Raw genomic sequence first — 15,331 nt, forward strand, 5'->3', positions numbered from 1 at the left:
CATGGACAGTCATAGTTAAGGGACCCCGAAGTTACTCCCTTCTCCTATTAACAGGGCAAGAATTATTTCAGCAACGAAACAAGGCGTTGAATTGTCCTTTTTAGAATGAATTCATCACTGAATATGTTGGTTTGTCCTTTATATTTTATGGCCACATTGTTTAGTATGTTTTGTCTGGAAAAAATGAGGTGATGTCTATTTAGTGATGTCATTCATGTTTTGCCAAATTCTGTGTAATTCTGATTCTTTTAATATTCTCATTAATTTCCTGAGACATAAATCAATAGTATGAAATAATAATTCCAGTCCGAGAAGGGCATAGAGAAACATTTCTTATTAATTCAGAGGCATGAGCTCAGTTTCTATATGAAACAAATACTTATCGGGCATTAAGGCTTTTCTATTAGAATAAAAAAATAAAAAAATCAGTGATGTCGCGAAGCTACTGGATATGCAACATACCATGATAGGAGATCACTCCCGAAAATTTACATTAATGATACACGCAAAATATCTTCTATGACTTTGGACCAATTTACTTACCCGTGATTTGACTGAAATTCATGTTTATATACAGGTGATTGGTCAAAGCCCTCACGAAATCTAAAGACTTTTGACTCACAGCCCCAGATTTTTAGTCCGGGGGTCACACGATTGTATATTCTCTCTGCGAGAGAATCGGAACGATTGAGTTAATGACACTCTGATCCGAGTTTGAGCCGAGTGTCAGCTTAGTGTGAGATATTGGAGCACACTGAGGAAAAGATGGAGAACTTAATTTCTCCATCTTCTCCATTGTCTGTCTAAAGGTACCTTCACACTAAGCGACGCTGCAGCGATATCGACAACGATGCCGATCGCTGCAGCGTCGCTGTGTGGTCGCTGGAGAGCTGTCACACAGACCGCTCTCTAGTGACCAACTATGCCGAAGTCCCCTGGTAACCAGGGTAAACATCGGGTTACTAAGCGCAGGGCCGCGCTTAGTAACCCGATGTTTACCCTGGTTACCAGTGTAAACGTAAAAAAAACAAACAGTACATACTCACCTTCTGCTGTCTGTCACCCGTCCCTCGCCGTCTGCTTCCTGCACTAACTGTGATTGCCGGCCGTAAGGCACAGCACAGCGGTGACGTCACCGCTGTGCTCTGCTTTTACTTTACGGCCGGCACTCACAGTCAGTGCGGGAAGCCGCCGGCGAGGGACGTGTGACAGACAGCAGAAGGTGAGTATGTACTGTTTGTTTTTTTTACTTTTACACTGGTAACTAGGGTAAACATCGGGTTACTAAGCGCGGCCCTGCGCTTAGTAACCCGATGTTTACCCTGGTTACCTTTGTAAAACATTGCCGGCATCGTTGCTTTTGGTGTCAAACACGACGATACACGCCGATCTGACGACCAAATAAAGTTCTGAACTTTCAGCAACGACCAGCGATATCACAGCAGGATCCAGATCGCTGCTGCGTGTCAAACACTACGATATCGCTATCCAGGACACTGCAACGTCACGGATCGCTATCGTTATCGTTGCAAAGTCGCTTAAGGTACCTTCACACTAAGCGACGCTGCAGCGATACAGACAACGATGCCGATCGCTGCAGCGTCGCTGTTTAGTCGTTGTGTGGTCGCTGGAGAGCTGTCACACAGACGGCTCTCCAGCGACCAACCATGCCGAAGTCCCCGGGTAACCAGGATAAACATCGGGTTACTAAGCGCAGGGCTGCGCTTAGTAACCCGATGTTTACCCTGGTTACCATTGTAAAAGTGAAAAAAAAAAACACATACTCACATTCCGGTGCCCGGCTTCCGCTTCCCTGCACTCCCCCTGCATCCTGTGTCAGCGCTGAACATCTCCGGCATCTCCCACAGAGCAGAGCAGTGACGTCACCGCTCTGCTTTACGGCCGGCACTTACACAGGATGCAGGGGGAGTGCAGAGAAGTGGACGCCGGGCACCGGAATGTGAGTATGTGTTGTTTTTTTTTACTTTTACAATGGTAACCAGGGTAAACATCGGGTTACTAAGTGCGGCCCTGCGCTTAGTAACCCGATGTTTACCCTGGTTACCAGTGAAGACATCGCTGGATCGGTGTCACACACACCGATCCAGCGATGTCAGCAGGAGATCCTGCGACGAAATAAAGTTCTGGACTTTCAGCAACGACCAGCGATCCCACAGCGGGATCCTGATCGCTGCTGCGTGTCAAACACAACGATATCGCTAGCCAGGATGCTGCAACGTCACGGATCGCTATCGTTATCGTTGTAAAGTCGCTTAGTGTGAAGGTACCTTAAGTGTGAAGGTACCTTTAGTCTGTGGATTTCAGACTACACTCGGATGACACAAATTAATCAAATTGACCTATTGTGCAAAAATGTTCTGTGTCTACAAACGTCTTGCACTGGTGGCCTAACTCCTTGTATTGTTTATGCTTACAAGGCGGAAGAAAGCTATTCTTTGGGATCCTTATTAAACACAGAACAAAGTGCAGCTAAAATGTGTCAAGAAAAGCTGCAAAAAATGCAGCAAAGCCTGCTACAGAGTTTTTATACTGCCAAGAGATCAGTGTTTGGCTGAAAAAAAAACGCAGAAAAAATGCAATGTTTGAACATAGCCTTAGGCACCAAAAAAAGACAATTTCAGAAAAAACACCGCTTGCGTAAAGTGAGTCCACCTGTGTGTAATGTGTTATCAGTATAACTACAGCTGATCTGTGAAGGCCTCGGAGGTTAGGGATCACACAATATTATGAAACAAAGGAACACACCAGACAAGTCATGGATAAAGTTTTGTAGAGGAGTAAAGCAGGGTTAGGTTATAAAAAGATAGCCTAAGCTCTGATCATTTCCTGGAGCACTGTTTAATCCAACATCCAAAATTGGAAGGTGCATGGCACAACCGCAAACCTACCAAGACATGGTCGTCCACCTAAACTTTCCATGTAAGAAGAGTACTAATTAGAAAAGCAGCCAAGAGGCTCGTGGTCCACCTAGATGAGCTGCAGAAATCCACGGCTCAGGTGGGAGAATCAGTCCACAGGACAGCTATTAGTCTTGTACTCTACAGATCTGATCATTGTAGAAGAGTGGCAAGAAGAAAGCCATTTTTGAAAGCAAGCCATAAGAAGTCCAGTTTGCATAAAGCCATGTAGGGTGTAATGTGAAGAATTGTGGAAAAGTGAATGTATTTTCAAGGCACTGTTCCTGAATGCTCCAGGCCAGCAAACAATCAAAACTTCTGCTTTTATAGAGGTGGTCACACTTGCAGATGAACTATTACTCAAAGGCATGTGATTACTACCATCTGACTGCTGTTTGCCCTATCCATTCTTCTGGAAGCAGGCACTGTTTCTCCATTTTGGGCCTGTTTCTCTTAAATAAATTATGACAAGGTGTAATTTGTTCACGAGGTTGAAAATTTACATAATTTTCTTAACATAACTATTTTTTTAACATTTTCCAAAATTATAAAGACAGTGACATGGATTTACCTAATTTTAAGACCTTTTTTGAGACCAGATTGCTTTTATTATGTCATGATGATAGATAAAATCATAGAATCTAAAAAAGGTGTACTTAGTTTTTCTTATCACTGTAAAAGGCTTTCTGGGTTAAGACCACCGATATAATGTTCTTTTAAAAAAAAAAAAAAGTTACAGATCCACCAGAAAGAATTACAGCCTGTGTAAGGTTCTTTGCTAACTGTATTGGCCGACTTGTCGAAATTTTGTAAAACAAAAATGTTGATTTATCATAAAAATTAGCCAAAAAGAAAAAATCTGAGACTTATTCACGTTACCTTTCTGTTTATATTGTAAAAACGAAGCTTGGATTGGCCCAGAAAATCTGAGCCTGAGCAGCTTTAGTATAAATGCTCTTTGTATTTTTTAATATCCTATACAAAGAGAGCAAATTGGTTCAGTATGCCTTTAAACGTATCGCCAAAATGAAATATTTCTGAACAAAAAGCATAATTCTTTCCCAATTAGCCAGATAAGATTATGACAATATTCATCAGAATTCTTGCACAAACTGTTGCGTGTTCTAAATTATCCCAGCTTTGGCAAGGACAATGGACGATGATTAAAAGGCATTGAAGCAGCTCTTACTGTCAAATCATTTCACCCTCAAACAGAACATTTTTAACATTTGGAAATTTTTATCTTTTTTTTACTTTACATCGACGTCTTCATTCCTCTGAAGATCCCTGATAACCTTGGTTCCTACGGACGTTAAATCTGTTGCACACACATCTTCTTGGCATTAATAATAAGAAAGAACTAGAAAAAAGGTATTAATTCAAAGTCACCTTCCATCAGACCCCCTTATATTGCAATTCTTGAATTATAAGAAACTTTATACAAATCACAGGCTGGATCTGACTTTCTGTTGAGACTTCAATTGAACTGGACCCACTTTGAATATTATGTTTTCTTTTCTGTGGATTTTGCTTTCATAGACACACACATTCTGCTGCAAATTCTCCATAGAACTTTACGAGCTCCAATTATCATCTCCTATCTAAGCAATAGGAAGACCTGTATTCATAGACAGATTTTGCACATGAATTGAGAATTTTCAGAATGAATGCTAAGTCCAGGAGGAGAAAGAAATGGATTTCTCTGATAAGAATTGTTATAAAGTTTCTTATTTTCCTGTGTACTATTGATTTTTGAAATGAAAATTACAACATTTCCTTTCCAACTTCCTTTTTCTATTGTATGTTTGTGAGCTTGACGATGCCTCAAAACAAATATTACAGTAGAGCTGGTATTAACTTTCCCATCCTCTAATGATAATGAGATTGCTCTGCTCATTCTGTCCTAATCTACACAGTAAAACTGACAGGAGAGTTACAGAACACAAGAAGTGTGAGTTAATGTGACTGTTCTAAACGGCAGTCTAAAAATCTGATTTGAACATTTCTCTTTAGATGTTAAGCTGAACAATTTCTTGATATACAGTATCTCTCTCCCCAGGTGGCACTGAAACGCGCGTCGAGGTGTGATTTAGCAGTTCACACATTTCTTTTATGATGGCCACATGTAATAGATCATGCTTTTGATGTTTTGCATTTCCATGTAAGATCTCTTCACATTATCATATACGGTCTAACCTTGGTTACACATATTCTTGACATATGTCTTTTAGGATGTGTGGTTGTGCTATGTTGTTTCTGTAGAAGAGAGGGTCAGGGAGCGTCACCGTAGTGTTGAAAGCTGTGTGCTGAGGCTGGAGGTAATGAAACCAGGTCGGTGCAGATCCTGCTGGTGAACTCAGCCGTGAACAAGCCGTTGTTTCTGTATCTGTGCCCTACAACGCAGTTATAACGGTTTTATGGCTTTATGTATATTTATTACATTTTTAATTATTTTTTCTTATTATATCTATAATAAAAATGCTATTTGTTATACAGTCATATGAAAAAGTTTGGGCACCCCTATTAATCTTAAGCTTAATGTTTTATAAAAATTGTTTTTTTTGCAACAGCTATTTCAGTTTCATATATCTAATAACTGTTGGACACAGTAATGTTTCTGCCTTGAAATGAGGTTTATTGTACTAACAGAAAATGTGCAATCTGCATTCAAACAAAATTTGACAGGTGCATAAGTATGGGCACCCTTATCATTTTCTTGTTTTAAATACTCCTACCTACTTTTTACTGACTTACTAAAGCACTTTTTTTTTGTTTTGTAACCTCATTGAGCTTTGAACTTCATAGCTAGGTGTATGCAATCATGAGAAAAGCTACTTAAAGTGGCCACTTGCAAGTTGTTCTCCTGTTTGAATCTCCTCTGAAGAATGGCATCATGTGCTCCTCAAAACAACTGTCAAATGATCTGGAAACAAAGATTATTCAACATAGTTGTTCAAGGGAAGGATACAAAAAGCTGTCTCAGAGATTTAACCTGTCAATTTCCACTGTGAGGAACATAGTAAGGAAATGGAAGAACACAGCTACAGTTCTTGTTAAGGCCAGAAGTGGCAGGCCAAGAAAAACATCAGAAAGGCAGAGAAGAAGAATGGTGAGATCAGTCAAGGAGAATCCTCAGACCACCTCCAGAGAGCTGCAGCATCAACTTGCTGCAGATAGTGTCACTGTGCATCGGTCAACTATACAACACACTTTGCACAAGGAGAAGCTGTATGGGAGAGTGATGGGAAAGAAGCCGTTTCTGCCAGCACGCCACAAACAGAGTCGGCTGAGGTATGCAAACGCACATTTGGAGAAGCCAATTTCTTTTTGGAAGAAGGTCCTGTGGACTGATGAAACCAAGATTGAGTTATTTGGTCATACAAAAAGGCGTTATGCATGGCGGCAAAAAAACACAGTGCATTGTATAGTTGATCGATGCACAGTGACACCATCTGCAGCAAGTTGATGCTGCAGCTCTCTGGAGATGGTCTGAGGATTGTCCTTGACTGATCTCACCATTCTTCTTCTCTGCCTTTCTGATGTTTTTCTTGGCCTGCCACTTCTGGCCTTAACAAGAACTGTACCTGTGTTCTTCCATTTCCTTACTATGTTCCTCACAGTGGAAATTGACAGGTTAAATCTCTGAGACAGCTTTTTGTATCCTTCCCTTGAACAACTATGTTGAATAATCTTTGTTTTCAGATCATTTGACAGTTGTTTTGAGGAGCCCATGATGCCACTCTTCAGAGGAGATTCAAACAGGAGAACAACTTGCAAGTGGCCACTTTAAGTAGCTTTTCTCATGATTGCATACACCTAGCTATGAAGTTCAAAGCTCAATGAGGTTACAAAACAAAAAAAAAGTGCTTTAGTAAGTCAGTAAAAAGTAGGTAGGAGTATTTAAAACAAGAAAATGATAAGGGCGCCCATACTTATGCACCTGTCAAATTTTGTTTGAATGCAGATTGCACATTTTCTGTTAGTACAATAAACCTCATTTCAAGGCAGAAACATTACTGTGTCCAACAGTTATTAGATATATGAAACTGAAATAGCTGTTGCAAAAAAAACAATTTTTATAAAACATTAAGCTTAAAGGGAACCTATCACCTGAATTTGGCGGGACCAGTTTTGGGTCATATGGGCGGGGTTTTCGGGTGTTTGATTCACCCTTTCCTTACCCGCTGGCTGCATGCTGGCTGCAATATTGGATTGAAGTTCATTCTCTGTCCTCCATAGTACACGCCAGCGCAAGGCAATATTACCTTGCGCTGGCGTGTACTCCGGAGGACAGAGAATGAACTTCAATCCAATATTGCAGCCAGCATGCAGCCAGCGGGTAAGGAAAGGGTGAATCAAACCCCGAAAACCCCGCCCATATGACCCAAAACTGGTCCCGCCAAATTCAGGTGATAGGTTCCCTTTAAGATTAATAGGGGTGCCCAAACTTTTTCATATGACTGTATACTTCGTGTCACTGTAGGTTTATATATTTCTATAAATGTCAGAAATCTATTTTTTTTATATACAAAGCTCCAAGTTTTCTGAATAGTTTTATATAAAAAATATACGATTGCGGCTGTCACAAAAGGGGGCTCGGGAGTTCACTTGTCTGTCTCTGATAAACCTGTATTAGAAAAATCGGGGCGGACCACTATAAAGATATATTAAGAAATTAATGGGGACTGAATTTTAAACTTATTTGGATTTAAAGGAAAAATTCTGCTCAAAAACGTAATATTCTTCTCACACCCAGTTATGTGTGATAGTGGCCCCCTCCCAGGTTATCTCGTATCACTTCCCAGCGATTGTTCTCGCGGGGACACGGCCCTTTCCCAGACTCGGGCTCTAGCAAAGCTGAAAACAGATGTGATATATTTAGATTTCATAAAAGAACATTCTTGGATTTACAAAACCAGCTTAGCAAGGTTGTATTTCTAAGCCGGACTGCAAAGTTTAATGCTACATTCATTTTCTCTGATTTGTTTCTGTTCTTTCGCATCTCATATACCCGTGCACGCCGCGCCAGAATATGGCCGCTTGATTTCCTGCCCCGTTACTGTTCTAGCTCGTATTTCTCCGCCATGTGTGGTGTTTATGTCTTCTCCATTACCGGCTTCTTGACCTCGATATGCATTCGCTTAGTCTTATAGTCTTTATTTCTGGCAATTACTTTTATTTGTTTTTTTTTGTTTTTTTTAGCCTTTTCTCTTATAATAATTTCAAAAAAGACTGAAAATAGCGACGGGATATTAGAAATACACGCAAACACCACCAAATGTGTTCCCTCTTCGTCCAAGCACCTCTAAATCAAATTCTGAAAATATTTTGTAGATTCCACATGGAATAATTTATTTTTATGGAATCCCGAAGAAACCTCTTTGATCCTACAAACGTTATATATTATTTATTTTGGTTTAAAATATTTGTATTTATGTTTGTAAAGCAAAATTATATGTATCTACAAAATAAGAACTAAAACAAGACTTTCCCCTTTGCTTATTCTCCCTCTATGGGATGAAAAAAAAAAATGCCACGTTCTCAAAATGAAGAGTATAAACGTTTTATTTCTTAGGGCATGTGCAGACGAGTGTTTTAATCGGAAAAGTGCTATCCGTGGTTTAGGCAGATAGCGCTCGTACCTGTGTTATTCTTTGGTCACAGCATGCATGATTTTCCACCCGCCAATTCAACTTTATGGCTCCATGGAAAAAATTGGACCTCACTCAGATGACATCCAAGTGCGATCAGAATGGAGAAGGTGGAGAAACTTTTTTTCTTTTTCCTCCACCTCTGAGAAAATCGGATCCCACTCTGATCAAACTCGGACCAATTTTATAAAATGGGGGAAAAAAAAAGATGCCATATAGACACCATCAGAATGGAATCCGTTTTTAATCAATAATTTTAATTAAAAATAATAATCAATCATTATTGATCTATAAAAATGGATGTCAGTTGGACGCTATATGTCAGAAACGGAAACAAGGACATCATATATATGACAATTCCGCATGGACATCATACAAAAATGACAATTCCGTATGGACATCATACGTATGGCAATTCCACCAAGGGATCGTCCATTTAGTTTCTGGATGAGACGATTTTCGATACACTCATGTCAACTTAGCTTTATGAAAAGTGCAAAAAAAATCAAATAAAAGGAACCATAAAAATGACTAAAGTTCCTCCCTTTCCACTGGAGACGCAGATTTATGATAAATTCTGGATGAAATAGATGTGGTATCAGGATGGCGCTGTCCCTCATCACTTTGTGCCCAAATAATACAGAATGGCGGCTTCCTAAAGACACAAAAAATGTTTCTTTTTCCCCATTCATGCACTTATTGCCCTGTTCTTACATGCTGTAGTGGTGCCAATAATCTAAGTCCCTGTCCTTAGTATCATACAGTACTAGTGATGAGCGGATATACTCGTTGCTTGGGTTTTCCCGAGCACGCTGGGGTGGTCTCTGAGTATTTGTGACTGCTCGGAGATTTAGTTTTCATCGCCGCAGCTAAATGATTTACAGCTACTAGACAGGCTGAATACATGTGGGGGTTGCCTGTTTGTAAGGGAATCCCACATGTACTCAGGCTGTCTAGCAGCTGTAAACCATGCAGCTGAGGCGACGAAAACTAAATCTCCGAGCAGTCACAAATACTCGGAAATCACCCGAGCGTGCTAGGGAAAACCCAAGCAATGAGTATACTCGCTCATCATTATACAGTACTTATTAGCCATTGCTATCTTCTTTTATCGACGCTGCTCCGGTCATATTCTTCTAGTTGTGACCTGTCGGATCGCTCTAGTCCAATTTATTGTTTCCAGGACACAGCTTTCGGTAACTCAGTTCCCAGCTGCAGTACTGGGCAAGGTCACTACAAAATGTCCAGAGTTCTACCTGGTAAATAGTGAAGAGGTCTTGGTGCAGCCCCTTAAGTCAGTTAAAGGGAATCTGTCAGCAGGTTTTTGCTATTTAATCAAAGAGCAGCACAATGTAGGAGCAGAGACCCTTATTACAGTGATATGTCACTTATTCGGCTGTGTGCTGTAGTTTTAATACAATCATTGTTTCATCAGCAGGAGATTATCAATAGTCAATGGTATCACGTGCAGACCAGTCAGGCAAATCTGTGTAACTCCACCCCATCACTGATTTGCAGTTTATCTACAATGCTAAGTGTACACAGGAAGCAGCCAATCAGTGGTGTGGGCGGGGTTATACACAGTTCAGAATTCTGAGCATTGCTACATCTACAGCAGAGAAAACTGTGTTTCTATCAAAACTGCGCCGAGCAGCCCAGTAAGTGACACATCACTGGAATCAGGGTCTCTACCTCTACATCATGCCGCTATCATATTCCATGGCAAAAACCTGCTGACAGATTCCCTTTAATCGCAGAGGTGATGAAATTCAGATCCTTATCAATTGTATATGTAAATGTGATACCCCAGGAATTCGGTTGTCACAGTGGTATTGCCTGCCTCCCGGGGAGGGTGATGCCATGCCTGGAAGCAAGATGAAATCCCCTTGGCAGGTAACACAATCATATAACACTCTCCTGACTCCAGGCCAGAAGGGGGAGCTCTAAACCCAGTTTCAGGGTAGCTTCCCTATAAGTTCTGGTCTGGAGGTGGAGTTAGTCAGTCTGTGTGAGACAGTGAAGGGAGAAGGAGCAAGTGGGAGAGAAACTGGGAGCGGAGCAGCAATTGAGCTCACTCCCAGGATTGAGCGCAAGAAACTGGACACTGGAGTCCAAGGTTGTGTGGGAACTGTATGCCCCACAGCAGAAACTGGAGGGCAGGAGATTGAAGGTCTTCTAGCCACAACTGACACCTGAAGGCACAGCAGCAGATTAGAGCCCAGAGTCACCACGAGAAAGGGACACCTGTAAAAAGGCTTGAGCTGCCTGCCGTGCGGGTAGCGTTCCACCTAAGGGACAGATTGAGAGAGGGACTTGAGGAAAGCTAATGCATCAAGAACCCAGAATTCAGCGCAGAAAGGAAGGCTTCCAACCCCAACTGGCTAGGGGGAATCCAAACCACTTCCAGGCTGCCGGGATTTCAAAGATCACCTGTAACCTGTGCCCTGGACCGCAATGGCAATTAAAAGGTAAAGAGACTGCAAATCCTGTGTCCTCCAATTATTTTCTACACCCTAACATCTACAACCCCTCATAGACTGTACTGGAAGCCCTGGGGCCTCAGCTCCACCTGTGGGGAGCAAAACCATCTAAGCTGCATCACCATTGGCCCCAGCGGATCCCTTTAAGCAGCATCGGCCATCCCTGGCCGAGTACCACAGGTGGCATCACAAACATTACTACATTAGACTTTATTTCCACATCCATTCATCCCCTTTAACTGGACGCCCAGGGCCACGGACCAGGTCACTGCCACTGTGATCACCCCTTTAAGAACTGTGCCGACCTGGTACCGAGTATCCCATGGCCCCATGGGATGCTCCATAAAGAAGGCAGAGAAGACTTTAAATCTTTCAGACTAAGGCCCAAGTATATGTACATTTTTGTCGGACAGCATGAGACACATAGCTAGAGCCGTTTTCACGTGTCCTATTCTTGCTATTTGTCAAACTTTGGTTTGATTTACAGACCAAACTCGCTAGTTCTAGTAAATAGGTCCGCGTTTAGAATGGATATCATGTGGGTGCCATCCGTGTTGCATCCGTGTGCTGACTGTTTGAAACATATATGAATAGTAAATAATAGTAAAAAATTGCCAAATATGTTGGAGCTACATTAATATCTGATGCAGACTGGACTAAATCTGCATCAGATGTTGAAAAGATGCTGTGGAGACACAGGGGTCGGCGGGCACCCAGGTCCGCTTGCTGAAACCGCATGGACCAGGGATCGTCCCACCGAATGCCCGCTCTCCTTTTAACGTGGGCATAATGCTACTTAGACAACACGGGGTGAAGGTAAAACAGTGTGGCAGTGCTTTATTGAACCACAAAACAGGCAGATAGCACATAGAACAGTCCCTGCAAAATACCCAAGATGTTGCAAATTACAGAGTCTCACCCTTCCACTGACCCGCCGGGAATAATGGCAGCTGTTACATCAGAGTCAACTACCTCACCTGTGGCAAGCAAACAGAGAGGAGGTAACGACAAGCGTAGGAAGATGACAGTCCATTGAACTACAAGGCCAGTTTACCTGAGGGTCACAACCTGGCTTCTCCAAACATCTCCATGGAGCCAGGCGACCGGTGGGTCCCAATCCTGGCTTTCTCCAAACATATCCATGGTTCAGCGATGGTCAATGGAGCAGATCTGTATGCTTCCAACCGCTTCTTTTTAACACTGCAGAAACTGACCTGAGGTGCGTTTTTTTAATCTAAAACACATCAATTTCCCCTGCCGTAAATGTATTTTATTTGCAGATTTTCTCCATAGACTTGGATGACAGGAGGAAAATCCTATGTTTTTTTTATTTGCAGTGAAAACATACATAATCTACACATGAATTTATCATGACACTTGTATTGACCCTTTTCATCCTTGCTGCTGGAAAAAATGGACAGTGAACAAAAACATTTATCATAATGGTACATGTTGTATCCGTGAAAAACACAGATACCACACGCATGTGTGAATGTGGCCTTAGGGAATCAGTGTCAGAAATCGAAGGTTGAAATTAGCGCCACATGGAGGGTCCGTGTCTATTTCCAGACAAATATGCAAACTGCCTCTTCAGAGAGAAAGCAGACTAGAACTCACTCTACTGCCATCTACAGGGAGTAGCAATTCTAAAAGTCAATATCGAACCTTTAACGAGCCTTGGCACGTGAATTAGGCCTCTTTCAGACATCAGTTTTTCTCACGTATGAGAAAAAGGTGCTCAGTACTTGAAAAATCACGGACACGTGAATGGCCCCATAGACTATCACCGGTAAGAGTGCTATCAATGAAAACCACCGATAGCACACGTATGAGAACATCGGACATCTGATTGAGATCTTAGGATACACTGAAATGGTGAACAGAGCATTGAATTATGGCTCCAATTTGTGATTTGTGTGTTTTTAGGTCACTTTTTTTTTGTATCATCTTCAAAATGGTGCATACCATTCATGAATTTTGCACAAAGTAAAAAAATTGTCTTAATTCTTTTCTTTAAACATTTTGGAGATTTTTGTGGTGATGGGGGGTGGGGGTGGTGACCTGGGTACATTTGATAAAAGTTTTACAAAAAAGTGGCAAATAATGAATCAGGCAAAAACATCTGGAAACCCTAAATTCTGCTCTCGATGGTGAACATAGAAAAAAAATAGGTGAAGACATCCCGCATACTAGAAGAAAAATAAGACTACTTTCACACTTCTCCGTCGGTACGGGCCGGTCGCAATACGTCAGGCCGACGTACCGACGGACGCTGTGAAATAACTGCAAGACGTGGGCAGCGGATGCAGTTTTACAACGCATCCGCTGCCCATTCTGCAGTCCGGGGAGGAGGGGGCAGAGTTTCGGTCGCACATGCACATGCGCGGTCGAAAAAGGCGGACACGACGCACAAAAAAAGTTACATGGAACATGTTTTTTTGTGCCGACGGTCCGCCAAAATACGACGCATCCGTCGCACGACGGATGCGACGTGTGGCAATCCGTCGCAATGCGTCGCTAATGCAAGTGTATGGAGAAAAAACGCATCCTGCGGGCAACTTTGCAGGATGCGTTTTTTCTCCAAAACGACGCCAGAAGACGCAAGTGTGAAAGTAGCCTAAGACGCAAATTTAAAAAAACACCAATAACTAAGTAAAAAAAGACACAAATACAATAATTAATTGTGCCTGTAGATTACATCATTTCTATTCTGGCTTGGTATTAAGTAATTAATATTGGGAGATAGTTTTCCACGCTTGATTTGCTTATCTTCCCTGTTTGGATAAAGCATTTCAAATATATTTTATTACTGAAAAGATCTGACATGTTTTTAATCCGTGTATAACACCGGGGTAACAATCGCCTTTATTCATCTCCCGTTCTGATCTCTGGCTGTTTCTAAAGCTTTTTGTGGATTCCACATGTTTGTCAAAACAAATCATCCATCAGTTCCAATCTATGTGAAGTTTGGGAGTCCACTATTCTCTGCTTTCACACCAAGGGGAAAAAAGATGAAGACAAGTTTTTGGCTTTTCTATAGATACGAGTGAGGTGTAATTTACGAGAATTCATTTGTAGAGACTAGAGGAATGGTGGTTATCTCTTAGGGATCCAGTTTCTAATTGTTATCGCGTTCCAAAACGTTTTCTAGGGCAGAACAACTTGAGATATGTCCATCATTGATACTATCGTCCATCGGGTTTCAAGTTCAAAGAGTCAAGAATTCTTCAGATAACTTATTTTGCCTTTTTTTAAAGAAACATCTGAGTGAGCAAATCTAGAACTAAAGCTATATTCATGGTGGCAAATGACTCGTAGGTTATCACTGCCCATAAGGTGAAGTATGTTTGTAGTTATAGGAGGAGTGAAAACATAATCAAATAGTTCTTGCTCAATCTGATATCTCAACGGGCTTTAGTAATAGCTCAGCATATAAAAAAAAAAGTTTGGGGTTGCAGAAATTGAGCCAGGAATAAAGAGGCAAAAAATGAGAAAAAAAAGGATGAGAATGTATAGAAAAACCACAAACGTTTAATGACCGATGACATATATGTACGTCATCAGCCTTTGATGTCCCTGCCTTTGATGCGGGCTCACACACTGAGCCTGCATCTTTTACTTTACTTGATGGCTGATTTAATCAGTTATCAAGTGTCTCTAACAGCCGCGGGTGGATCCGAGATCCACCTGCGACTGTTAACCAGTTAAATGCTTCTGTCAATCACTAACAGCGGCATTTAACAAGCGCAGAGAGGAAGCGCTTCACTGATCCCACCTATCAGTGCACCAGTCATGTGATTACGTGACACTGATGGGTTATCATGACATTCGGGGGACTGGTGAAGACCCCTGTGTCCTGTCATCACGATTCTCCTGTGAATGCCGACCCGTGCTAATGCACAGCTATACTGTAGATCAGTCGATCGGGTAATCGCTGCTTCAAGTCTCCTAGGGGGAGTAAGAAACACAGTAAAAAGTACAAAAAAAGTAAAAACATGAAAAAAAAAACACAAGAAGTTCAAATCACCCCCCCTTTTGCCCTATTAAAAATAAAACAATAAAAAAAAACATATTTGGTGTCACCAAGTTTGGAAATGTCCGATCTAATAAAATATAAAATAAATTACTCTAATTGGTAAATGCCATAACGAGAAAAAAATCCAAACGCCAGAATTATTTTTTTTTTAATGGCAGCAACATTGCATTAAAATGCAATAAAAAGTGATCAACACATCATATCTCAAAAGTACAACTCTTCCTGCAAAAAACAAGCCCTTATTTT

Source organism: Ranitomeya variabilis, chromosome 6 (assembly GCF_051348905.1).
Source record: "Ranitomeya variabilis isolate aRanVar5 chromosome 6, aRanVar5.hap1, whole genome shotgun sequence".
NCBI classification, from domain to species: domain Eukaryota; kingdom Metazoa; phylum Chordata; class Amphibia; order Anura; family Dendrobatidae; genus Ranitomeya; species Ranitomeya variabilis.